A 27,546-nucleotide genomic window follows, 5' to 3' on the forward strand; every position below is an offset into this window, starting at 1 on the left:
TTTAGCTCGCAAGTGAGCTTCATTCAGGAAAGTTTCCCTAGGTATGCACACAGCCTAGTGGCACGTGCAGCAGCACTGCACGTACGTTACAGTCAGAGTTACAATTGTTATGCTTATACTTGTCCGTTATAACGGAGAACGCACGCACGTTTCACGAATCCGTGTGTAGGTGTAGAATGGTTTCTTGAGAGTTCTTCAACAGGGTCATCACCACCGTGATCAGTGATCACCAGCGGCTGGACCGGACTTGTTAATCGGATCCGTTCGTGATCCCGGCTATTAGGAGTCTAAGTGTAGTGAAGTGCGAGGTATAGTGCAACTGGTGGAAATCCTGGACGCCTCTTACGATGAAATGATGTATGATGCCTCCTGTCGTGGACGTAGCAGCGAGGCCTTTTGACGCCCTGTCCACACCCAAGCCGTCTTTTTCGCAGTATAAGGACCAACCGTTGTTGCGTATGAATAAATCAATGTTGAAGTCACCGGTAATGATTAGAGGCCTGGTTCTCACAGCAGATTTATTGTAGGAAGCATTGACCCCGGTTTTTCGTTATCCATGTTGCGGACCTCGTGGACGAGTGGATGGTAGTTGAGTATCTTCCAGGGGTGTCCTGTCTTCAAGTTCCTCACTTTCCTTGCGTCCGCCGCGGTGGTGTAGCGGTTACGGTGCTCGGCTGCTGACCCGAACGTCGCGGGTTCGATCCCGGCCGCGGCGGTCGTATTTCGATGCAGGCAAAATGCTAGATGCCCGTGTACTGTGCGATCTGGGTACACGTTGAAGAATACCCAATAGTCAAAATTTCCGGAGCCCTTCGCTACGGCGTCTGTCATAATCATATCGTGGTTTTGAGACAAAACCCCAAGAATTATTATTATTATCACTTTCCTCGCGTGTCAATGTGTATGTTCGCGTTTAATGAGTTGATTTAGACTCTGTATCACCTGTGGCACATACCCGCATAACATGAACTCGGGTATGCGGGTATGTGCCCCACGTGACTGAGGGAAAGGGTTTCATGACGTACGCGACAGGTATTTTGCGTTATTCATCTCATGACCAGTTAATCGTCTTCGTCATACACTGATCCCCTGCTATGCCAATTTTCGTATATTACAAATTATGGAGACGACCAAGAGAGCGCCCAGACGTAGGCGGCTAGATAGATAGATAGATAGATAGATACGTAGATAGAAACGGCCAAAGTGCCTGAGGTTCGCTAAGAAATGCTTCGCATTTAAAACAAAACAGTACGGTGCCAATTACGTTCCTGCTGAGATTACACAGCCCGCCTCTTTATATGAATGAGCGCTTTACGTGTGTTAGGAAAAGGTGAATTCCGTTACTATTCTGCGCTGATTACTTCGCCGTCAAGCGCGTAACAGAGAATATTGCGAATAGTGCTATTATTAGATGAATCTTCAGACTGCCGAGCTTGAGCTATCGCGAACCTTGATTTCGAGAAAGAAAGCTAAGTTTGCGGTTAATTTGCCTTAGAAAACTTCAAACGAAGCACGCCTTTTGCAGATGCTGCCTCCTTGGCCGCTCATTATTTCCGACTGATTCGGCGTCTTTTGAAGTCTTTTCATGGCAGCGCTCGTAACCTGCTTTTCGTTACCTCTCGGTAAGCTCTTCCCATAGCCAAGCACAGTAGTAGCTTTACTCGTACAATACATAAGCTTGCATTCAAAAAGAATGGCGTGGGCAATATGAAGCCCCGCTATTGCAACTACGCAACACTGATGCCGCAAGCATGTGCATGCGGGGTATAAAAATGGGCGTTGCAAAACATCGACATTTCCAGGAGAAGAAAGAGAAAAATGAGATGGGAAAGACCGCGGCCACGAGGGATTTTCGGTGCCGCTACTTTTGTCATTTTCCGGCATTCAGGGGCCACGTAGTGCATTACGCAATTATTCGATGTCCGCAGAGAATGAGGTTGGGCCAGCGTGCTGTTGTTGTCGCACCCGCGGATTCGCCGCAACCTCGACAGTGCATTTAAGCGTTTATTCTTTTTTCATTGAAGTTTCTTTTTCTTTTTAATCTGGCACAGAGTGCTCCACCGTGTGGGGGCCTCGACAAAATCGGTTTCGAACTCTGCGAAGAGCTGCGAAAACTGATACGATCCGTGGCACGTAACACGCATAGCAGCCGGTCCTTTAGATGTACAATTTTTTTTTCCTCCGAGATAATTATACGGTGCAACCACGGCTATAAAAATTTGCGGCGCTACCGCACAGGTTGCGACACCAGAAAGAAACATAGCTACACTGCGCAATGTATTACTTACCCCTCGGTAGCGTTACGAGACGTTTTAACCACATGTGTGGTATGCCACTAAAGTTCGATTTCAACGTATTGAAAGCAATTTTTTTTTTGCGGAGTGCAATAGTTAAATTTGGGTTTCGAGGGTCCGAGATTGAAAAATAAATGTTGCTTTCTCTTTCTCCTTCGTCTCTCGTCGTGTTATTATTATTTTTTTTTCCTTCTTTCAACAACGAGTTTTCCGTCTTTACTCGTGGGGTGCACAGCATGCCAATCTAACGACACTGACTTCCGCTCGTCTCACAATTTTTCTCCTTTTTTTTTGTCGCGACAGCGTTGCTACCTCTTGTTGAGGTTACCTTTGACAAATATGTAAATATAGGATGCATAGACAGCAGCGTGTTCGTAAAAACTGCTGACAGCTTTTCAAACGCGAAGGAAGCCTTTCACCGCACCAACACGGCTTCTCGGTCATACTGGGCCAAAGGAGTTCGTATATTTCATTTTCTCAAAATGACTTATATAGTAACCGACAAGTACGTGTTGAACTAATAAAAACAGATAGCGTAAATTCGCGCTAAATTATTGCTTTTAGCTGTCCATTTAGTGCAGCGTTTGTAAGGGTACAAAAGAAACCATAAATAGGTTTCAAACGTAGCGTTTGGGAGCACACAATTTTCTATTATATGTGTCGGAAGTGTTCTATAGCGAGTGCAATGAAAAGTAACGTTGGACTTAAAAGCTTTTCAGAAGTTTGAGTATATTACAATTAGGCTAAGTGAGTCTAGATTTCTTCGTGTTTGTAACTATTAGCTAATTGACGCATTGTATCTTTTTTGAACGCCGTAACTTTTTTCTCTATCAGCTCTGCAAAGCGGAATTGCATTAAGAGTATCTTTTTCTATACATGCGATCGATGAAAAATGATGGAAGCATGAGTGAGTGAGTGAATAAACTTTATTTAAAGCTGGTCCGGCAGTTTTCCTTCGGGCAAGGCGAGGGGAAGAGGGGATTAACCCCTGTCCCTTCCCACCCTCTGTCGATGATGACGGCGGATAAAAAAAAAGGCTATGCTCCCTAATGAGAAATTTGACAGACATGTATGTACATACAGCTGCAGACAACCTTTTACTTTCCACACGTAGTTTATCTTCAAGAAACACACCTCTGCAAGTTCTTGATGGTCACGAAGGCTGGCGCCTGTGTTCGTGTGATCATTCGTCTTTTCGCCTGCCTTGTTGCACCGTTCTAAATCCATATATCCGTACCAACTCGTCCAATTGTCAGTGCTACTCGGGTCATGAAGGAAGCCTTGTGGCATGTGAATGATCGTCGAGTAATCTCTGAATGCTGCTCTATCCATTTTGAACAGTCTAAGTGAGAGTGACAAGCCAAAGATGGACACGGTGCTCGAACATACTGTACATTAGCGCCAGTATTATGTCTTTTCGTCGAAAGGTCCAATGTGCGCGCAGGCTCCACCGAGAAAAAGTTTCGACGACCACAATGCTCGCGACGTACGACACGGCGTTATGAGCTCTGATTGGCGGACGCGCACGTGACGCTGCACACGAGGCGTCTTTCGCTGTGCTCGTTCGCTCGGTTACGGCGAGCGACGTCGAGAGACGAGGCACGCCGACGCCCTACGCAGGAACGGGCGCCTAAGAGCTACGCTTTAAAATACAACAGTTTCCTCCGCGATGTATCTGTAGAAATGAAAAGAACAGCGCTGTATTCGTATATCCATGAGTCCAATTGATTGATGATTTAACTTTGGAGGCCGAAGTGAACAAACGATGCCTTGCGTAATCACGTCCGCATGCCAAAATAAACAATGGAACGACACGTACAAACGTTTGGCAAATCGTTAGTGAGCAACATGCGAGACAGCAGAGCGATATATAAACAATTACGTCACAGGCGATGGCCGTGCGGGTGCATCACAACTTCATATGATCGTTTCTTTTGGCACCTCTATGTTTACTATTATTACACACTGACTGTAGCAGTAGTGCCAAGGGACTGCGATTGCTTTAAGCTATTCTCATTGTGTGTGTAGCTTATCGGGAGTCTTGGGCGATGGCCAACATTTTAAGCGGAACATTTCAGGTCCCAAGGAGAGCACGCACGCTCCAAGAAGAGCAGTCAACGCGCCTCTCTCCGCCATTCCCTTCCCATTTCGGCCTCGGCAAAGTCCTCCGTTAGCCCTACTAATAGGTGAACTAATTTGGCGCTTTGCTCGCGTTCCGCAGTTGTGGAGAACGTGCGCCGGAGGCACGACGAACGAAGCTGCCAGTCGTTTTAATTAAGGTTCGATCCCCCTCACCGAGCGCTCGTCTCTAACGGTGTCCCATTAGTATCGGACATCCCCCTTCCGTTCCATGGGTCTCCCGAGTAGCACGTGCCGCGGGTACAGGCCCTGAACGCAGCGACAACGCATCGGCCCCGATCCGGCTGACGGAAGCGCTCGATTGGCGGAGACACTGTGCATACACGACTTTCTCGCCGCTCGCGGCATCGACAACGGTATGACGATGACGCCGACAGACAAAATTGATAGAGCCACGCTATAGGTGCTGATTTAATGGGACGTACCGGAGCAAGCATATATGTAAAAGATGCCCGACTCGCTCGATGGATGATCTCATGTCGGGCACAAGCCAGCACAAGTAGACTTCTATATCCCTGATGGCATGCTGATGGCTCGAGACATTTCACGCGCTTGAAAGTCTGGTTCCAAAGATCGAGGAACAATTGTAAGGAAAATCACCCGGAATAAGCCAGCAGAGCACATAGTGGAATGGAATTGAAAACACAAAACGACAGCGTATCAGGAAGTTTTACAGGCTAGCGGGGATCGCGAACCACTGGACTGTCGTGGGAGTTCACAGCGCATTAACTCATGCACGAGCTGCAGTATGCGCGTTACGTCCCCAGAGTTACGTCATGTACGCATGTTTTTCAGAGGCAACAGAAACAGCAATGACTCCATTTTGCGAATACCGCGAGACGGCCTCTCCCAACGACTTGCACCAGTTGACTCAATCCTACGATTGCAAATCCCGTCAGTTATGTTCTAGGCCGCGTCTCATTTTTCCTTAGCAACCAATGCATTATGCGCACTGGTTTTAACCTGTACGCATTGATCGACATTCTCTACTTGCTCCTTTTAAATTCAACTGTGTATAAGCTACACATTTTTGCTATATGATCCATATTGCAGTTTTCCTTTCTTCACGTTACACCTATTGGTTCAACAGCGAAGCTGTCGAATTCGTGCGGCCTATCAGAAAACTATCATCATCATGAACGGGTATGTGCCACAGAAATTGGGCAAATCCCACTACTCACCACTGGTTCACTAAGAGGGAGAGAACAGTATAGAAATAAAGAGAGAGAGAAAAATTGAGATAAATAATGGGAATAAAGACATAAAAAGATAGAAAGACAGAAAGATATAGAAAAGGAGAGAAAGAGAAAGAAAGGGGAACACAGAAAGAGAGCGAGGGAGAGATAGAATACGAAAAAAAGATTCACAGAGAAATAAAGAGAAAGAGAGAGAAAGAAGCAAGAGATAAAGAAAGACAGAGATATAGAAAGAGAGAGAAAGAAATCCGAAAGATCTCACGCGCTGTGGGAATCGATGTAATGCGAAGCAGCCAGCAAGGACCTGCATATATCGCCTTGTTTGTCTTTGAAGCAAATGAAGTCATTCGTGTTATGATATGTAGTTCACTATCGCATGTTTGTCATGCATACATGCACGTACGATCTGGTATATACCATGCTACTGAAACGTATATTATGATATATACACTGCATGACCTGCCATATGTGTTCGTCATGCACTCATGTCATGCCATACCAATTTTGATATATATACACTTAACAAAACGGCCGGAAGCGCACGAAGACAGCATCATGTAAATCACGCCGCACATGACATGTATATCATGATTTGCATGTTAGGACCTGTGATTTATGCTCGACATACAGTCACGTCGCAGAATACCTGTTTTGTGTACATCAAGCTCGCGAAACGGCCGCGAGCGCACCATGAGCGTGGCATGTAAGCCATGGCGTACATGACATGCATGTCATGATTCTCATGTTACCACCTGTCATATATGTTCGTCTTACAGGTACGTCGCGCAATACCAATTTTGGTGCGCATCAAGCTCGCGAAACGGCCACAAGCGCACAATGAGCGTGGCGTGTAAGTCATGCCGTACATGACATGCATGTCATGATTTTCATTTTATCCCCTGTGATATGTGTTCGTCATACAGGCACGTCACGCAATATCTTTATCAGGCGGAAAAAAATGAGCACGTAATTAGTACGTTGTAGAAAATGGCGCTGTTGATGTCGTTTGAACATGCCTATAGATATGCCTCAATGAGATTTTCATAATTACGCGAGTACTTGTCGAGTTATAAATATCATTATAGCTAATTAATTAAACCTTATTAACGAAAAAATTAGCAGTGGCTACTCCAGTGTACTAGGAACAATGTTCGCTAGGTTTGCTTCGCGTAGCTCTGTTCCTCTTTTCTTAAATCGTGCTGCGTGATAGCTGGGACACCCTGTATTGTAGTTTAAAGTCAGTGCATCGCCCATCGCTCACGTTCTTCTTATCCCTGCTTCGTTTCAGTGCTATGTTTCTGCGTCATGGTTACTGAAAGACTTATTTGCATCCATTGCGATGGCCTTGCGTTAGGTTAGGTGCAGGAAACCATAAATGATTAAATGATAAGGATATATAAGGGACGAAACGCATCGGCGAATTCGGTTGAGAGTATCTAGCATTAATGAAGAATTATATATACGTATACATGCAGACACATATAAATGTCCTCCTTCATACACAAATAGCGACGATAACGTTGGCTCATTCGATGAGTGTATATGTAATTTAGTGCAGCGCGTAAGCTTCCTCGTTATACTCGACGGAATATTCAATGACACGACGCTAGGTAGCTCAGAATGAGTGATAATGCGCCGCAAAGAATAAGTATTCAAAATGACTAAGTGGATAGGCTGGTGACCTGAGTGCGCCTTAGTGATAATTCAGGACTCGCACTGTAGCGACGCTATTCTTGCGGCGCTACGAAAAGTTTCGCCACTCTGGATCAGTACGGAGCGACGTGTCATTACTCAGTCATCACCTTTTATAGAGATACGCTATGAATCCCCTCGACGGCATTGTACGATGTTTTGCATTTGGCGCTTTCAGAGTTGCCGCGCTTTCGTGTCTTAATGTAGTTTCACGTTTTTCCGTCATGGTCCACGGTCATCAGTCATTCTCGCTCTACAATTTTCATGGCTGCAGACGACATTTTCGTACCGGATTTTCGGCCAGTGTTAGGGAAAATGGAACAGAAAGCTCGCCAAACGAGAGTATGAAGGGAAATTTTAAAAATATATTTAGGAACAAACAAGACATTCCTATAGCCAACGGGTGCAAGGAAATATATCCAGCCAAAAAAGTCACAGTTTCGCCTCAAGGGCGAAGAAATGAATGCGATAGCAAGAAATTGGAATGCTACAGGAAGATCGAATGGCAAGCAGCTAGAAACTTGCTGCACGCTGCTCAAGCACAAAGGACGCAGAAAAAGAAGACACACAAGGCGAGTGCGAACTAACAACTGTCACAACTCGACACTTGCAGCGCACTGCTCAAGCACTAAGAAGGACGCACGAAAAGAACGCGCAGGTATACACAGGACGAGTGCGAACTGTCACAGTTGTTCAACTAGCCCCTACTTTGGCTCTTCTGGCTAGCAGGGGGGCTATAGGCTTCCAAAGCAACGTCGAGCGGCGCCACTGCTCTTATCGCAACTGGAGGCATCCAAGGCCACAACACTGCCGCCCCCGCTTCCGCGCACGTGCACGCGCAGAGCTCTCGGATTGCATCTGTGGTGCTTCACAATGTAACTATTGTTTGCTAGCAGTGCTCTGGGCCGAATGAGGAACGTATGCGCGCACGTGTCCTTGCTGCCGCCGCTGGCAAATCTGGTGACAAAGCGCCTTCCCGGGCAGCGTCTGCCCCCAGTAGCGCATAGCTCAGCCGCGCGAGCATCGCGCCCAAACTTGAGCTTGGGTTCCCTATGCAGGATGGCCCGAGCTTCTCGGGAACACGAGTTTGCTCCGAGCTCGCACTATGGCGGTCATGATAGGAATACAGTGCGAAGCACGCGATAGCAGCGTTGATAAAAACGGCTACAAGAACGAGCATGGCATCACAAACGCGTGTGCGACATTTGCGGCGTTTTTCAAAGGAACACCGCGTGCGAACACGTCAGCGCCGCCACTCAGTCAACATTTCAATATTGCAGCGACGTTAGCGTGATTGTCGCGCTATCTTTTTGCCAACTGAACATCGCGTCTCCCACAGGCGTGTTCGTGGGCGTTTGTCCTCTTTCGGGCAAGTTCTTTCGTTCCACCTGCAGCCTGGAAATTTCCACTCTCGAAGGCAACAAGGGCGCACACACAGCTGAGAGGCATTAGGCCAACATAAAAAAAAGGTTGCAGTGGCTTAGCTCGGCTATGCCAGGATAACGTAGCGTTAGCAAAGGTTCAGCTAATTATTCTTAGCTTTCCTGATTGTGTAGGATTAGCTTGATTGTCATGCTTACTGCTGCTCCAATGACACACACACGGTATACGTATTATGTGGCACATGTATATTTATTTTGCCAGGCAACTACTTCGGGATCCGATGAGCTAAGCTTTTCCGCTCTTCTGCGCCGTTGAGCCGCATTTGCTCTCTCCCACACTGGCAAACGCTAGTTACTGTATATGCTACCTTTAGGTAGCAGAGTTGTGCATCTGTCTTCCAACGCCGCTAGCAACCATGCATTGCGGAGAAGCTGCCGCTTGGGCCAATTTTTTTTATTTCTCGACTCCGCCGCTGCTGCGAACTGAATTAACACAAGCCATCGACAGCCAATGTTCATCGCCGGTCTTCGACACGCCAGACAGGTTAATCGGCGACACAGTAGGCATGTCGCCTGCAAAAACGAAGTGCGACTTCACCGCATAGCTGTGGTTGCTAGCCGGACCTATGCGCTACTCTGCTACCTAAAGGTAGCATATACAGTGACTCTAGCAAACGCCAGTTAGAGGCGCCATCAAGCGGCGCCAGCGCAGTGTCAGACGGCGACTGCACACCGAAGGCGGATAGCTGCGCGCGTGCCAGCGCCAATACGTTCGCGCGCAGACCGGCGGCGGCGGAGTGCGCGGGAGTTGCCGGCTTGCCGGCTCCTGTGCGTGACATCACTGATCCTCGCGCATGCGCAGCACGGCTCTTGAGGATCCACGCGAAAGTGGCTAGGCCAGTGTAGCTAACGCTACAAAAAAGAATTTTTTTATTTGTCGAGCCTAGTGGCACACTTGTCACCGCCCCGTTATAAAAGGGGCGCTCATAGCATCCATCCATGAGTAGTGCGTCGTGAGTGCGGTGAAACTGAATGCGAGACATTGCAGCCACGTGACGATATAACCCGTAGTTCTTCGTGCGTGTCTCCATAGTCTGTACGATTAAGCTCATAGATGAATCGTGCCGCTCGCTGGCGTTGCAGCGTGAGCACTGTTTCTCGGCAAGAGCAAACGCGGTGGGCGTCTGTCAATCAAATTGAAGTTTGATTCACGCGAGAACTTGGGTATAAACTCGTTGATTCTGAAAAGGCCCCAGTTCAACTCGTAACTGCCATAGTGTCGGTAGCCTGTCAAGCGTTTCATGCGGTGGACGCTAAGCAGCAGCTTCTTTGCATATAAATAATTTGGTCAGCATGCACTACTTGTGCAAGGTTGGAGCCATCGGAGGAGCTTGTGATCACCTAGCTTCTTTCAGCTTTTTACGTGGCTCGTCTACTCAGTCTGCTCCCGGTCTGCTTCGGTGTGAAGAACACGTCAGTTCAGTTTCATTTTTGATGTTATTGATATTGAATAGTAATGTCCTAATCGGTAATGTTTTAATTAACACCACATTAATTATACAAACTTAATTATCAACATTCTAATTAGTATGGCTTTGATTTGCATAATACCGGTTATCGCAATACTAATTAGCGTGACCTTAGTGAGTAAGGTCCTATTTAGCTTGATATTAATGAGCGCAACCTAATTTGCGTCGTGCTAATGAACATGCTCTTCATTAGCTCAGTCCAAGCTTTACCCGGCTTCATTAGCATGATCTAAGTAAGATGCGGCTTAAGTAGATCGGTCTTAGCATGACTTGGCTTAATTAGCCTGATCATATCATGTCCCGACCTAATTAGCTAGGTACGTATACCGCCCAGCCAATTACCTAATCAACCGAGCGCACGTGCTCAGGGAGCGAGCAGACGATTAATAAGAGGACGAAGAGGGCGCGCCCCGGCCGAGCAACGAGCTAGAATGTACAGGCCGACGATGATGACTACACACGTGGCCTCGGCGATTAGCCCCGGCCGCGGTGTTGTAAGACCGGAGCTAATCTCAGAGGACACGGAGCTGATTATTCTAAAGGATACTTAGTGCAGACATTAAACGCTTCAAAAGGAAAATAAATAGCCCGTACCTCTACAAAATATCGTTAGTAAAAGTTTCTGACAGTTTTCTTGCATGGGTGCACTTCTGCACTCGGTGGAACGACAAAGAAATGAAAGAAGATGCCTCTAGTTTGAAGACACTACCCAACTTGGTCAAACGTCCTTGACATGATGCCGCGTTCCATCGTAACCAATAGAACGCAGCGCGCACTGAGGAATGGATTTGACCTTATCGTACTATTAGCTCGTTCAAAAGGGGGTGTCGCCAGAGCTCAAAAAGATTTCGAGTTTCGCCAAACTCGGGCTATCCTGCGTAGCACCCCAGCTCATTCCTTTCGCAAACGCAGCCGCTGCAGCAAGCTATGTGGCCTTCGTGCTGTCTATAGCTTCAACACAAACTTTGCGGTGAAAGCACAAGATGTACAAAACTCCCCCTCCACAGATAAGCGCGCGACCACGGTCGACCACGCCCTGTATGTCAAAGTACAAGTCGGGGGCGCACATCCCAACTCCGGCGAAACGCTTGAGAGATTTAGAATTGGGGACCCAAGAAATTTGCGAGCCGCCAGGGCGCATGCGCAGAACGCAAGTCACTCTCGGACTCTTGCGCTCGAGTTGTCCCAAGACCCTGTAGCGCCATCCTTTTGGCGGCAAACAAAACCGCAGTACGCGCGACCTCAAGAGAAGGAAATAAAGACGGCGCTTGGCAGTGGCACGTGAAGCCACGGCTCGCGTTCCCTGCTCGCGTCAATTTCGGTCATTAAAATAAAACTTCATTTGGGTCTAGTTGGTACATATTCCTCAGGCTACAATTTACAGCGCAAACGCGCTTCTTTGTCCTTCTCACTTCTTTTTCACTTCTTTGTCCCTGCACCCATCTGAATATGATTTCACGTTCCCACTAGCTCACGCCACCACGAGCCACGGGACGCTCTTCTTGTTCCCTGGGCGACTGGCCACGAGTGGCGCGGCGCTACAACGCCAAAATGGAAAACTAGCGTGGCCGGGTCGCCAGCGATACGACGCAAACGCAGCGCGGGCAACGATGCATCATGGCCCGCGTCTCGCATAATTTTTAATTTCGTCACGTGTGGCATCCCGTGCGTTTCACCCAACGCCGCGTGCGTTTGTATTCTGCCGCTAGTACCCTGGAGAACGAGTTACCACCTTGCTTTTCCTTGTCACGACAAGTGTTGCTAAGGGATCGCAGCTGTCGCGATTCTTAAAAGAAATTGTTGATACTGTCAACTTTTTGAAAGCCAGATTTACATTATAATATAGACAGAACAACGCTAACCGCTGCACTTGTGGATAACCGTTTCCCAGAACCTGTATGCCGACTGTCATATTTGCTTTTGCCTGGTCATGATGTATTATTCCGTGTACGTAGAATGTGTATATCGCCAGCAGCGAAAACGCTTTTTCTTTAAACTGCACACGTCCGCTCTACCAGTGATGACATGGCTCAATGAAAAAGCAATATACGTGCCCTGGACTGTAAATTGTAGACTCTGTAACCAACCTGAGACGATAGAGCATTGTTTCATACATTGTCATGACGCATTTTATTTCTGGGACACACACACACAGCTCCTATCACAGCTCATGGTATTAGGTTCCTCCCCTTCAAAAAGAGCCCCACCAATAATACACAATATGATTTATTGATGTTATTAGGACTTGATTTGCTATGGAAAAGTCGCATGATAGACAGACACGCCGAACCACCACGATCGACGAGGTCTGTCTTCCGAGAAGAAGGCTGCTCAAGTGCGCAGTGTTGTTGAGACCAGGGTGTCGGAACGGAACGAAAACCCGAAAACGAAAAACGAAAAAAAAAAACGATATTTTTGACCGGAACGAAAACGTAACCGAAACTTTATATATTATTTCGTTCCGGAGTGAAACCGAAATATTTTCAATCGTTTTTCGGTTCACGAGAAAACTTCGCGATCCGGAACAACTGAGCTCGTGCAATGTGAGCATATCTCAGGTTACAATATTAGTGCGTACCTCAGACAGGAATTCCAAAGAAAATATATGTTGAAATTGTGCGAAAAACGAAAACAGTGGCAACCAGAGATGTTTATATTAACCCAAGTGGGCTTTTGCGCGCCTGTCACGCATGCCAAAGTGGAGAGGGCATTGTCGGCGCTGAAGTTTGTTACAGCGAAAGCTGTTATAAGATCACAACAGCTGATTTTGGCGCCATAGTTGTCCGCCACGGCCGGTGCCCGTGACCGCTAACGCGTGAAATAAGAAAAAAAAATTGAATGAGAAACAAATTTCTAGGGTAGGATGGGATTTTAACCTGCGCTCTCTGAGTGGCAGTCGGGTCTTTCACCACAGTGCCACGCTGGTGCTTGTAACTCCTTCGCAAAAATACTCTATACAGCATCATGTCGGGCAAGGAAGTCGTGTTAACATATGTAATATAGCGTGGCAGAAGAGTAAAATAACAACCAGTCATCACACAATGCTAAGAGCGCAAAGTGTGTGGTTTAATGCTTACCACCAGTGTTGCGGAGTTGCCACTCCAGAAGTGAAATGACTCCGAAATCATTCCACATTTTCGCGACTCCGGAAACGGAACGGGAATGGAATGAAGCTCCTTTTGCACGCAATGGAATGGGAATGGAATTACGTCTTTTTCCGAAAATAGAGCACGTTTTCGTCTACGTGCTGTTTTTCAGACTTCAAACATTAGTAAGTCAGAGCCTCGAATTTAACAATAAAGCAGTATTTTTAAATGGCTTCGCTGATTACAAGGACGGTATATTATAAGCGACGCGCCTACTACAAACAGAGGCATAAGTTAGTGTACAAATGCATTATCCCAGCAGATACTGAAGGGAGAAACAAACTACGCCTGCGCGTTGGTTCGCATTGATACCCCCACACGAAAGTGGCGAATACTCTACGCACAGCCTGATCTTTATATCACGAGCAGTTCAGTACCTGACACACGTAAATAACCTTTGCGACAAGGAAGACACTGCATACCTGCGCACAGGCGAACGCAGAAAGTTCTCCTCACCACATTTATGCTTGCGAGGCTCGCTTGACAACCATCAGTGCTGACAAGCACTGCGACCCAGTGTTCCGTATTCGATGCAAAGGCACAATGTGCCCGAAAGGTGCACTGTTCCAACTAATACCAGCAGATCTAGAGGGTTTTGTTCCCCATTAACCAAATCTTAGTTTTCTCCATATTCACGACCGCTCCAGACGTGTGGTAGAACTGCTTAGTCCTCTTGAACACTACTTTTTTCAGCATAAAAATACGCTATGTTATCGTTTTAGAATTAACACATTTAGGCTTAAACATTATTAAAACATCCTGTCATTCGTTAAAACATGCTGACCATGCAAATACTATAGGTAGCGGAAGAACTGCCCCTATGGGAATTAGTACGGTAGGTTGTACTGCACGAGATGTCACCAAGCTACTATCCCTCAACCTTGGTAACGTGTTTTGCGTACTTTTGCAGTTCTTAATGCATCTGACGGCATCAGCTTTATGGGGCGTTCATTCTTAACTCGATCAAATTATAAAGATGCCTTTCCTGCTTTGAGAAATTACAGGAATAGAATTGAACTGCCCGGCCATTCCTACAGTGGGAATGGGCTAATCTTTTTTCATTCCGAGGAATTGAAAGGAATGGAATTGCGGCAAGTCCTAATTCCCCGGAATGGAACTGGAATGATATGGAGGCTCCCATTCCGCAACACTGCTTCCCACCCACTGAAAAGTGCTCAGCCATAATTCCTCATCGTCATCAACCACAGCACAAAGTGCACTGCCTTACAGATGTGTAGCGGGTACCACGTTTCTCCTAAAACTGACGAAAAATTTCATAGTGGGAACTTCGCTACTTGAGAAAAATTACGATGATTTATGGCGTAGTGGGTACCTTGTATGTGTACTTGTATTATTTGCCCCAAGAGAATCTCAGTGACGTGCGGCTTCTGAGATCGTGCTCATTCCCTTGACAGAAAGCATTGAGCCCACACAAAAAAAAATCGTATTTGTCTTTTGAGAAAATAAATAAGTACTATGACTTTGTAATTATACTGCTTTGTGCGAGTTGAGAGGAAATTAGGAATTCGTAGGTAGAGTTGCTTCCGCTCCTCTGAAGAACGTGTTTTACCATTGTCCCACTTTCCTAAGAGGAGGGCAAGTAACTACATCACAAACCCAATGTTTTTTATGATTACCTTCAAATTTTTTGCGTAAAAAAACTGTTACGAACCGTTACGGAACATTTTTTTTTCGTTCCGGAACAGAAACGGAACGGAACTTTTGCGGTGGAACGAAACTAAAACCGAAACGAAAAACATTTCGTTCCGACACCCTGGTTGAGACTTTTGAGCCCGTTCCGGAGTGGCTTGTACTTCTGGACGCTTGCGTGTGTTTGCCTGACTTTTGAAATGCCTCCTACTGTAGGGAACAATGTGGGTGTTGTGTCTGTTAAGGTAATTCTAATGTGACGAATTATGTAGTGCGCTGTTCACAGCAATAAGAGGTCATCTTTCCATGAATTAAAGAAAAAAAATGGCGCATGGCGTGATTGTCTATAGGGCAGCGCGCTGCTGAGCGAGGGGTCGCAGGTTCGAGTCCCCGGTCGCGCGCTTCGGAATTTTTTTCCTCTGAATTATTTTTATTTGTGGTTTTTATGTATATATGCATACATATACATATCCGGGACATGACGGTGATGGCGACGACAAAAATTCACTGAGAGTGTTCATATAATTGCTATCGCAATAAAACGGATGCACACAGGAAACGGTAAAGGAGACAGGAAAGCGGCTAGACTAGAAACTACTACTACCAACTAACGGACCCGTGCCGTGGTGGCGCAGCAGCTATACGCCATGGCGCTGCTACGCATTAGGTCCCGAGTTCACTTCGCACCCGCGGTGGCCACACTATTACGGACGTGAAAGATAAGAACACTCGTGTACGTAGATTTACGGGCAAGTTAAGGAAGCCCTGATGGTCAAAATTAATCGAGAGTCCCCTACTACGGTGTACCTCATAAATATATACTGTGGTCTTTGGCACGTAACACCTTAGAACTTGATTTTAAAATTTACCTAGAGTCGAAACTCAGCAACCTGCCTCTAGAATCTGTGCGAGAGTATGTACATACAGAGAGTTTCAAGAAATGTGTCCGCAAATCCTCAAAAATAAGGGAAATTGAATATCATGCCCGCTGCCTTCATAATTTCCATGCATGCTGCAGACATCTTAATATTACTAAAGATGTCAATTACGACAGTAATCGGGAATTAAATTAATTATATTTTAATTAGTGGTCAGGTAAAATGGGAGAATTGAAGTCCCTTCTTGAGAAGAGCCTATTGCCTCTTTGACATTACCAAAAAGGGGCTTATTGCGTATTAATGAAATTCAACCAATTTCACCGGCAACACCGAAACTGAAGCGCAGGTGAGCGCAGCTAGCAGACGACCGGAATGACGTCACTGCTCGCGACAATCATCGCAGTTGTGTTAGTTCTGGATTTGCTAAAGTATGTGCGCCGTGCGCGCTATAATCGCAAGAACAGCCCAGACACCCACGAAGCGCAGTCGATCGATAATTGATGTAATTCATTCGTGGACGTCTCAGAAGAGTGGGTAAGTTGCGCTTTGCGCTTTTCCGCATTTCGGTTTCGTCGGTGAAATTGGCCAGATTTCCTCACTGTGTTAATATTGCAAGCGCCCGCTTTTTGGAAGTCTTAAAACAGCAGTGGACTTTTCGCAGGAAGAACTACGACTCTCCCATTTGGCCCTACCACCTGTCTCCACTAAATAAAAAGTTATTAAAAAAGTTAGTAAAAAAAACATGACCAAATCTTGACAAGCAGCTTACCGTTGTCCCTAAAGCGAAAATTGCGTGGTCACTGCATATTGCCAGCACTAACATATGCGGCTTAAACTCGGAGGATAACAAAGAATCGCGTTGCCTCTTTTAATTCAAGACATTTAGGAACATAACTTCAGCGCAAATGAAGACGGACTACGAAGACGTGAAAGACAAGGACTGGCGCTTACTAACAACTGCTTTATACTTCTCACAGCATCGCATATATATGCCACAACCACAATCATTGCATGCGCACGCGTAGCTTGGTATTGCATACGTAACAACATAGATATTTAAACAAGATACGCCACACCCACAACCCTTGCATGCGCACGCGTAGCGTCGTGTTGCAACCGTAAAAACACAGATGTCTAACCAAAATGCGCACGCATAAATTCATATTCTGATGAGTGCAAAGAAATAGAGTTGTCACTGATACGCGATTTCGCGAAACGTTGATTCTCGGCAGAAGTAATAATGAACATGCGCGGCTTGCATTGGAAGCATATCACATCAGGAAAAGGGGAGCTGATTGTATCAGTGACACCTCTATTTCTTTGTACTCATCAGAACATGAATTTATGCGTGCGCATTTTGGTTAGACATCTGTGTTTTTACGGTTGCAACACGACGCTACGCGTGCGCATGCAAGGGTTGTGGGTGTGGCGTATCTTGTTTAAATATCTATGTTACGTATGCAATACGAAGCTACGCGTGCGCATGCAATGATTGTGGTTGTGGCATATATATGCGATGCTGTGAGAAGAATAAAGCAGTTGTTAGTAAGCGCCAGTCCCTGTCTTTCACGTCTTCGTGATTCGTCTTCATTTGCGCTGAAGTTATGTTCCTAAATGCTATGTACCAACTATACCCAACAAAAGTTTTGCTGTAATTCAAGACAGCTGTGTTTAAAGTACGGGCAAGGGCCCAGTGACTGTTGTGTGATCGCGAGGACTGTAAGATGAACTCTTCGGCAAAGTGCGAACGTTTTTTGTGTGTCTTGTGTGTGAACATTGTTGTCGACACGAGGACAATATGCATGACGTGAGAACATTCGTTTTAAAAGGTCATTGCCGCGAGTGAGTTTTACGATACTCTACTTTTATTTATAAGTTTCTGACGCAAATTATTAAATAAGGGAAGAGGAGTAGCCGGAGCCATGTATAGGCACCAACCTCTCCTTAAATCACATTTAATAATAAAAAAAAAAAAGAAACGCGACAAGTCAAGGACCACGCACCGTGCGATGGAACGGGAAATGATAGGTGTAACATTAAGAGATCAAAAGATGATAGAATAGATCAGAGAACAACAGGAATAGCCGATATCCTAGTCGATATTAAACGAAAAAAAGAATGACCTGGGCTGGTCATGTAATGCGCAAGACAGACAACAGGTGGTCAGTAAGAGCAACGGAATAGACACCAATGAATGGGAAACGCAGCCGAGGGTGGCAGAGAGTTACGTGAGAGATGAAACTAAGAAGTTCGCATACGTAAAATGGAATCAGCTTGCGCAGTACAGGGTAAATCGGAAATCATTTAGAGATGTCTTCGTCCCGCAGTAGACATAAAATAAACTGAGGATGATGATGATGATGAAAAGCGAAGGAAGCAAACAAGCGAGACATTGTGTTATAGTTTTGAAAAGCCGCGAAGCCACTGAGAGTATAGAAAAAAATTGAACATAAAATCTTGCACCACAACGCAAATTTTGCGTTATCGAAAATGCCAGATGTTATTTTAGAATTTCAAAGCGTGTGTCCCCTCTCCCCCCCTTTCGCGCATGTTATAAAGCGCGACATAGCAGTATATGTTGTTCCTTTGCAGTCATTCGTAAACGTCAGCCGTCAGAGTCACTGGTCGCATAGCTAAGTGACCATAGAATGTGTACGGGTGAAAAATACATTGTGTTTTGTTTTGTTATAAATCGCTTGCTCAGCTGAATTGAGGCAGAAGGTGCTTCAGCCACATCACTTCTCTTTGTTGCAGAGCATAAATAACGTATTATTTGAAATAACAGTGCAAAATGTAGTAATGAGCGCAATCTTAAAGAAGGTAAGGATGACAGGACGGATAGTTCGGTCACCAACCGCTTAATCTATCTAGAAAGCAGGTCTGAACGCAGGTCTGAACGTACAGTCCAACTCAAGCGCAGCTCACAGTACAACACAGAACTAACTACCACTTGTCGCATACACTTGTCTAAAACCAGGGCTGGGCAGTATCGCGATACAAGAGTATCGCGATAGTATTTCAGAGATACTTTTGAGTATCTGTATTTCTGTATCGAGATACATTTCCAAAATGTATTTGTATCTCAGTAGTGAAATATATTTTCGATGTATCGCCTGTATCGCGATACTATGCAGGACATGGGTATCTCGTTACATTGTTTTTTTGTGTCGGAAATGAGTTTAGGCGTGTTTCCAATGGTGGAGTGGCGTTTTTTTTTTCTTTTTTGTGCCAAGACAAGCAAAGGCGCGCCGCCGGTCACCGACAGATAGGGCGGCGATGGTGTCCCCTCAAGCACAGAATGGTCCATGTGGTAAAGCGCGCGACGCCGCAGACGGCAGAATCGCGGGGGCAGTGTTGTCAGCCCCTGCCGACAAAAGTCGCTGTCTCTCAAGGTCAGTGCAGCACGCCTAATTTTTTTCGGGTGCCATGCCATTACTTCGTGACCCCCCGCACGGATACCGCCTTGGAACAGGCTTTGAAATGCTTCGCGGGCGTTCAGTTCTCAAAGCGGCGGCACTTCCAAAAGCAGTTCCCGTCGCGGCGGATATGACTAGAAGATGGCTATCTTTGACGCGCTTTCAGCCACCTCTCATATGTCAGGGTACGTTCCTAATTGATTACATGCGTGAAACGGTCTTTGTGGTAGCAGGCTCCCCCACCGCCGGAGCCGACTTCGCCTGTTGCTGCTTTCTGAAATGGGTGCTGGTAGCGTCGGTGGTAGTGACAGCTTCATTGAAGCTGACAGGGTCAGACGGCTTAGGATTCCGAAGATGGGGACAGACTTCGGATTCTGAACAGTCAGAACAACCCGAGTGAGGGCGGAAGCGTTTCGGTATCTAGATGACCCGAGAAGAGATATCGCCACGCTGCAGGGCAATCCGGCTATGAAGGCGATATTTATTCACTATAGCACGAAGTTGTGCTCGCCTTCAGCGATACGCAGACTTTTTTTCTTTCGCGAGTCTTGTGCTGAGGCTGAACCGACGCTGTTAGAAGACAGCCTATTTGAGAAGCCTACACAGCAAACTTCTCAGCAAAGCAGATCTTCAAAATAAATGTGTGCTTTTTCTCAATTCACTGGTGTTTATTAGTGATTTGAGTGATTTGCTTAAAATGTGCTATTTCTAGCATAGCTTAGTTTGTTCGCCAAGTATATCGATTTTGGTGTCCAATCCCTGTTACTGTTCCTGTAAAATAGTGTATTTTTATTGCAATTGATACTTGTAATTATGTTATTATTAGTGATTATGTACTTTGTCTACCCCCCTCCCCTGCAATGTCTTAATGGCGCTGAAGGTACTGTAATAAATAACTAATGAACTGAACGTTTCGATGCGCTGTAACTTTAATTACAACATTATGCTGCACTAATGAGTGTCTTTGCGTAGTATGAGCATCCTTCAAATAAAAAAAGTATTCCAGTATCTGTATCGCTGTAACTGTATTCCGGAATACTTTTTTCGTCTTATTGCAAAAGTATCTCCGAAATATCCCGTTACGTGAAAGGCAAATGTATCTCAGTATCTGTATTTTAGGCTTCCAGTTCATGTATTTCGATATCTGTATTCCGGAATACTTTTCTGGGTATCTCTGCCCAGCCCTGTCTAAAACCATGTCCTCTGAAGAGCCTTGTAAGCAGTGTTCGCCCGAATGCTGTAGGTGACTCGATGTAGGTGGTCCAAGTATATTTGCGTGCGCTGTATAGCTTACCGAATCTCATAAGGGGAGGGTATGAACACCGAGTATAGGCTCACACCTGCGACTTGCAACGGTTGCGCTACCATTTGCGACTGGCGACCAATAAAGCGACTCAAGGCGACCGATGTTCACACCTGCGTACGTTCACACCTACGTGCGTTCACACCCGTCGCCACACAGAATTCACGTCCGCTCGCATTGCCATTGCCCAGTAAAATAAGCTGAGGTCCTGTTCCTGCTCATCTGATTGGTTCAGATGTTAGCGACTGCAGTCGCGCGACTGAAAAATCGAGCAGCGAGCGACTAAGCCAAAGCGGTCGCTTTACGACCAAATCGTGTGCGACTAATTTGGTCGCGCGACCAGTGTTAGTCGAAAGTGTGAACGAGCCTTATGTCGTATCGTCCATTTCGCGTTCTGATATTGCTAGTTTCGCATTGTTTTTTTTTTTTTTGCGTTCCTGTGCGGGAAACTACGGAGCACCAACCCTTTTCGTGTTCCTTTTGCACCTGGTGAAAGACTGCAGTCTCTCTTGTATTGCAAGTACATTGCAACAAACGAAAATTGTACCGGTTGCCAGAGACTAAGCAAGCTCAAGTTTCCGCCCGCGACGCCAGCGCCGGTCTACTACGGTCAGCTGTGAGCATAGAAAGTCGTGTCCTCTCTCGTCTCAGCGGCTGCGCGCCCATCTCCATTAAAAAGCCTGCTTGTGGTAGTTCACTTCTCACGATGAAAATAGCGGACTCGACATCCTGCAAGCCTCGTGAGCTGTTCATGCGTCTTTCATCGTCGCAATGGCCTCGAGAACACAAAAAAGCCTCTGAACTGGCCCTGAAGTTATAGACTTCCAAGAAGTTGGCAAGTGATAAACAGGCACGGAGCTGTCGGCTAAGTGAAATCGCCTATTTTTCAATAGGTGGATAGCAAAACGGCGCGTCGTCTGCTGCAGCACTTCCGGTTCACGGAACGTTCAAGGCTCAGCTCTTCGCTGCTTCAAGTTGTGTGCGGTTCAGTGTAATCGAGGAGGAGGCAAGATAACTGGTAACAACCGAGTCGCAGAAAGTACGTGTTTTCTCCCGATTACACTGAACGGCACACACCTTGAAACAGCGAAGAGATAGACATCGAACCGGAAGACGTCATTTTGCTATCCACCTATTCGCGTGTTTGCTGCAGTAAATCGAGTCGCCATCACGTGCGCAGCGAGAAGGCTTGAGAACTTTGTGCGTACTGCTCTCCATCTGCTCTACATTGGCTCCCCTTTTCAGGATCAACGAGGGAGAACTAACAGACACGCGCGTAAACCTTGCACATAGTTAGGTGCAGCTTCTTTTTGCAAAGCGAAGCTTCTGTGAGTTAGAGACGTAAGTGGTGGCGGCGGCAGCCCTATTTGCGAAAAACCCAGCACCGGATTGTGTACGGAAATGCGGGTGTAAACAGATAGGCCCTCTAAGGTGCGCCCGTCACATGCGCATTTGTATGCGCCGTTTTCCAATAACTGATGCTTTCTCTATCGTGGATTTGTCGGCGATCATCCGTTTCTGATACGGAAATCTCGTCTTTTATCGAAGTCACTTATAATTCCACGTTGCCACATTTCACTGTCGCCTTTCATTGTTGCATTTCATTTTTTCACGCATGACCGTCGTTGTTGCCTGTAGCAACTGGCGCTGCGCTGCTAAGCACGTGGATGAAGGTCCGATTCCTGGCATGGTGGCAGGAAAAAGGAGGGAGCATTGCGCAATGCGAAAGAAAGAAAGAAAAATATGGTAGGTCAGGCACGCACACGCCAAGCTTTTGCCCCCATTTTTTTAAACGCTATAGGAGCGATGACCTGGTAAATAAATAAATTGATTGATTGATTGATTGATTGATTGATTGACTGATTGATTGATTGATTGATTGATTGATTGATTGATTGATTGATTGACTGACCGACCGACCGACCGACCGACCGACCGACCGACCGACCGACCGACCGACCGACCCACCGACCGACCGATCTGCATTTCGGAAAATTAAAAACGCTAGCTCATGGTTAAGTTCCGCAATTAGCAGCCGCAGTCAGCGAGTACCTGAAGCGGGAGCGCCTTACGCGAGCCGGTAGCAGTATTAGGGTGGAGAACTGGGCGTGTTGGTTTTGCATGATTCGAGGTAAAAGGGGCGAAGACGACGACGGACAAAAGAGAGACACGCGTACAGGGCGCCTGTAGTGGACAAATAGGGCGTCAGTAGTACTGTGATATAAGCAACTTTAACATGTACGCAGTTTGAGAGTAGATATTATTGAGACTTTGTTTTGCGCGTTGTCATATAACTTCCTGTTTCTATATATTCCCTTGCATGTGACGGTCGTTGTGCATCAGTCATTTAAAACTGTAGCTGAGATGTGATACTCTTCTTAATACTAACCGTTTTTCATCATAAAAAAAAGAACGACAAAAACATGTAAGGACGAGATGCCTAAGAATAATTTTTAGCATATTTTTTGCTCAATAAACGACACGAAAAAACGCGCAATAGAACTTCTGCTTGCGTAGATTTTCTTGTTGGTACATTCCTAAGCATGGTGTTTTATTTTTGAGTGAATTCAGCGTATGCATCAAGCTCATTGTTGCGGATATCTTCGCCGACATGCGATGCACACTTTGCGCTTGTTATTGCTTCTTCGTCTTTATTCTGTTCAGTGGCGTGTATAAAGCTGAAGGGTGCAGTAGAAGCTTGTCCTGGTGTTTTATGTCGTGAAAAATGTGCACCGCGTCGGATGGTTTGGTGGAAACCAGACTCTATACCCTGCACCATGCCATTTCCGAAACAACCTACGCGGTGTTGAACAAAATGCAGCGCGAACGCCGCGAGCAACAAGGGGTTGAAAGATCACTCAACTCCGATTATACATACACTGCGTCAGCAGAGTGCCGAATGAACCGGTTCTTTTGCGAAGGTGGCGCTGTTACCGTGTTAGCGCTTCATACTTTCTGAGATGTCTTATGTGCAGCTGCGTACAGTTGCTCGCATTGCGTTTCAGTAGCGTAGTATAGCACCAGGTGTTGCAGCGCGCAACATGTGTAACGTTTGGACGCTTTCAAGCTGCGCAGCCATTATAAATGGCTTAGCCACAATTTATCACCATAATTATCGGCCTCACATTGCGCAAGGAGTGATGTGTGCGTAGTTGCACACGTTGCGTTGGAGTTGGGTAGTATCACACCAGGTGTCCCGTTATGTCTGTTGCGTTGGGGATGGGCGCCTTGCATCAAGATGCTCATTCCTTATAAAGGGCTCAGCCACAATTCATCATAACCATTGACCTCCTATTGCCCGTTGAGTCACGTGGGTGGCTACGTAGTTTCACACGTTGCATTGCAGTAGCGCAGTATCGCACCAGGTGCCACGGTGTGCAAATTGCGTAACGTGTGGACACTTCAAAGCTGCTCACCCATTATAAAGTGCTTAGCCAGAGTTCATCATCATAATTATCGGCCTCCTATCAGGCGAAGAGTCATGTGTGCAGCTACGTAGTTGCACTCGTTGCGTTGCAGTTGATTACCATCGCAGCAGGTGTCACGTTATGTATAGTGCGTATCGGGTGAGCACTTTGAAGCTGTTCACCGCTCAATATTTCTATAAACCTGGGCACACTAAATTCCATGCTCAATGCTTGCAGGAAGCGTCCTCAAACGGTTAACAAAGGGCTCGACGGGCTTCTAGGAGATCACTCCCTCAGCGTATGCGCTGTAACTGTGCTACGTGTTGCGCGCAGGCCTGATCTTTTTTGTTCACGCAGTTCAAACAGGCGACATTTAGACACTAATCCATCGACAGTACTTCATTCGACAAGTTTTGCGCAGGAGGGAAACTCTTTCCTTGGTGCTATCGCAGCCTAAATTACTTGGCCAGGTCTCGAGCAAAGTAGTGACTTCTTTCGTTACTGACGTTGGTATTTACCCGAACGAGATAATTCTAATGAAAGCTGTTATTCGCATACCACGTACAGGTAGCAACATGGCGAAAGAATCCACACAGCTAGCCTCTAATTCAGAGCAGAGTTGACTGTCAGTGTGAAACGCTAGCGCACAAAGTACAAATAGCATGCATGCTTTCGAGCGTTGTCATTCGTCAGGGACGTGCTTCCGTGCTTCATTTACCTTACCAGACAGTATTTTATTGGACGCTTCATTACGATCGTTGCCATCCTGACCAAATGACTCGTTCTGAGGACCACCAACCAGCGGGCTGTCGTCCACTTCAACTCAACTGGCATCTCGTGCATGGAAAATATACATGGTATTAAAGTTACGCTCTGGGCCTTAACTTAAGCATTGACGTTGGAGGCGACATCACATAATAAATATAAAATATGCGCACCAAGAAAACTGGATTACACCAGAGGGCTTATAGCGGCGCGCGTAGCCGCGTTCAAAAACTGCCGGCTGGAAAAGCTGTTCTCCCTCGTTATGGTGCCCCCGAGTAGCATTCCGAGACTTGAAGGCCATTGGCTGCATCGACTAAACTGTGAGTTGCTTTCAGCATCTACTCCTCCGAGTGCCCCAAATGCCGTGGCGGAATGCCACCCGAGGGCGCCATATATTCCTTACAGCTAAGCCAATTCTCTCGGTCTGTGATATCCTGAAACATTTAGAAGGCCTATTCCGCTGCAGCCAACTATTACAATGAAAAATAGAAAATCGTAGAAGCGACTGCTAAAGCCACGTGTGCTCAGACGTTGAAACTTGCCGCGTTGTCAAGCCAGGACTTTTGAAACCTTCAGTTAAGTACTCGCGAGAGCTTGCACACGGGTCGTGTAAAGTAACTGGTTATTACTAAAACACCACATGGTTCACTCACAATGTCCTTTGACTTTTCTCTCTCATTACAACACGTGTATTAACGTTTGTGAAAAGGAACGTGTAATGAGGTCAGCGTAACAGTTTAATGCAGCGGGGTATAGACAGGCGGCCAGATTCATTGTAACTATTTAGTAGCGCAAAGAAACAAGACAGAGTAGAGCGAGACACAAACAAGCGCTTGTTTGTGTCTCGCTCTACTCTGCATTGTTTGTTTGCGCTACCAAATAGTTACAGTAATATCTTGATGACTGAATAAGAACGAAAAAACGTGAGTGAGTGAGACAATGGAGAGACAGAGGAAAAGAGCGGAAAGGTTCAGACACCAATGAAGCTTTGTCGGAAAGCCAAATACAGTCAACTCGCTATAACGACACTCATATTTGAGTGACGCGCGTCCAGCTATCGCTTAGCAACGATAATTCTTCTATGAAATGAATCAACTTAAAGGTGGCTAAGGCGGGACGAAAGAATGTATACACATAACATAACTCCCTAAGAACGAACGCTTCGTCGCCCTGCACAGGTCTAGCATTACGCAATAACACTTGTTACTCTGCAGAAAGAAACCGAGAGCAGGCGTCGATTGCGCGCGCATAGGCTTTTTTCACTCGCTCACAGCGGCTTCCGCACACATTCGTGAGGGGATTTTTTCGTCGCGGCGCGTTTCGTGTCGATATCACCGGCTTTCCCAGGCAGGGGTCCTGCAATATGAACAGCTCAGGCTGTTTCGCCTCAATAATATGCGAGGCTTATAGTTAAGTTTGTCACAAATCCTCTTGGGAGCCTCGCAGAGCGACCGCTTGCACGCAGTGTTTAGTGTCAGTTTAGCAGGGAATCTTGCGATCGTGAATCATTGTTCGAGCGATAATGAAAAGAAGATGGTTAAGGAACTTTCAGAAGTCGCGCAGCGAAAGCGCATTGCGTAGTCGGAACATGGTAGGGTCTTTGCTTCCCCAACCGAACTGCTTCAACTCGCTGTTCTCGAGACTTTGTCTGGCTGAGCCAAAGTGCACAGGCTAACTTCGTGTATTCATTGTTACGCGATAGTTTCAAGCTAAATCCAAGTTCGTTATTTAGGTACAACTCTTTCAAAAAAAAAAAAAAAAACCGCCACAAAACATAAATTCACCTTAGAGGAATTTTATTTCACTAATAATGTATTCGCTTCTCCTTTCTCCCACAAGCAGTTAGCGGCTGAAATTCCTTCGTTGAATTTAATTTTGTTCAGCCCACGCTGGAATCGTTCACTGAACTCGTGGAAGAAACTGCTTGCCTCTGGCATATATCATGTTGTGAATTGTCTTTCTTTTCTCGCTGTTGTTGCCTGGTTGTTGGCATTATTAGTTCAATAAAGATTACTCTAATAGTTTTGTCTGGTTTTGCAAGCGAAGCTTGTATTGACAGACCTGTAAAGCTGGTGATGGCGGTGTTCCAAAGAATCCTCCTCACCCACAACTGGCGCGCACCAAAAAAAAAAACAATGAATAAAACGGAATAAAGTTTCTTTCCGGAGCTGTGTTTGATTCCTGGTGGCCGAAAGCGAGTGTCTCGAACTCTAGGCCAGTCGCCGATGCTTGCCCAATGAGAATTGAACTTAAGCACACGGATGCATTCCTACCAACGATGCAAAAAAACAAATGGGAAGCAGTACATTTGCTACGGAGGCTTCATTGAAATATTTCGTGTTGGCGAACTACAAGCGATCTGCTGGACAACGCGTGAAGTCGATACAAGGAATTACACATTTGAGAAAACTTCCGACTTCGAGGAAATTGAATTCCTAACCCGCGTTCGGAAATCGTCTGATGGTTCTTTCGGTGGGCCGTTCTAGAGGCTCACGAACGCTGTAAGCACATGAAAGACGCCATGTCAATTCAGCCCGAAAACAGCGTTCAGGGGACGGCCGTTAGTATAAAGGTAATTATGTGTTCACTCCCATCTCAGTAATAATCCCAGTGAGGGATTGACAGTATTTCAAAATAAATAAATAAAAACGCTAGCATTCATAGAAAAAAAAGAAGAAGAAGAAAGCCACTGAGTGTAACTGTGCAGCACAGTTGGGAAAACCTGACTAACTGACCAGTTTTACATGCT

General features: G+C 46.1%; 1 pseudogene; it reads right to left on the reverse strand.

The window, feature by feature from the left end:
• Positions 1 to 27,546, reverse strand: part of LOC119405178 (Down syndrome cell adhesion molecule homolog) — a 591,162-nt pseudogene that overhangs the window by 139,891 nt on the left and 423,725 nt on the right.

The sequence above is a fragment of the Rhipicephalus sanguineus genome, chromosome 1 (assembly GCF_013339695.2).
Source record: "Rhipicephalus sanguineus isolate Rsan-2018 chromosome 1, BIME_Rsan_1.4, whole genome shotgun sequence".
Lineage (NCBI taxonomy): Eukaryota > Metazoa > Arthropoda > Arachnida > Ixodida > Ixodidae > Rhipicephalus > Rhipicephalus sanguineus.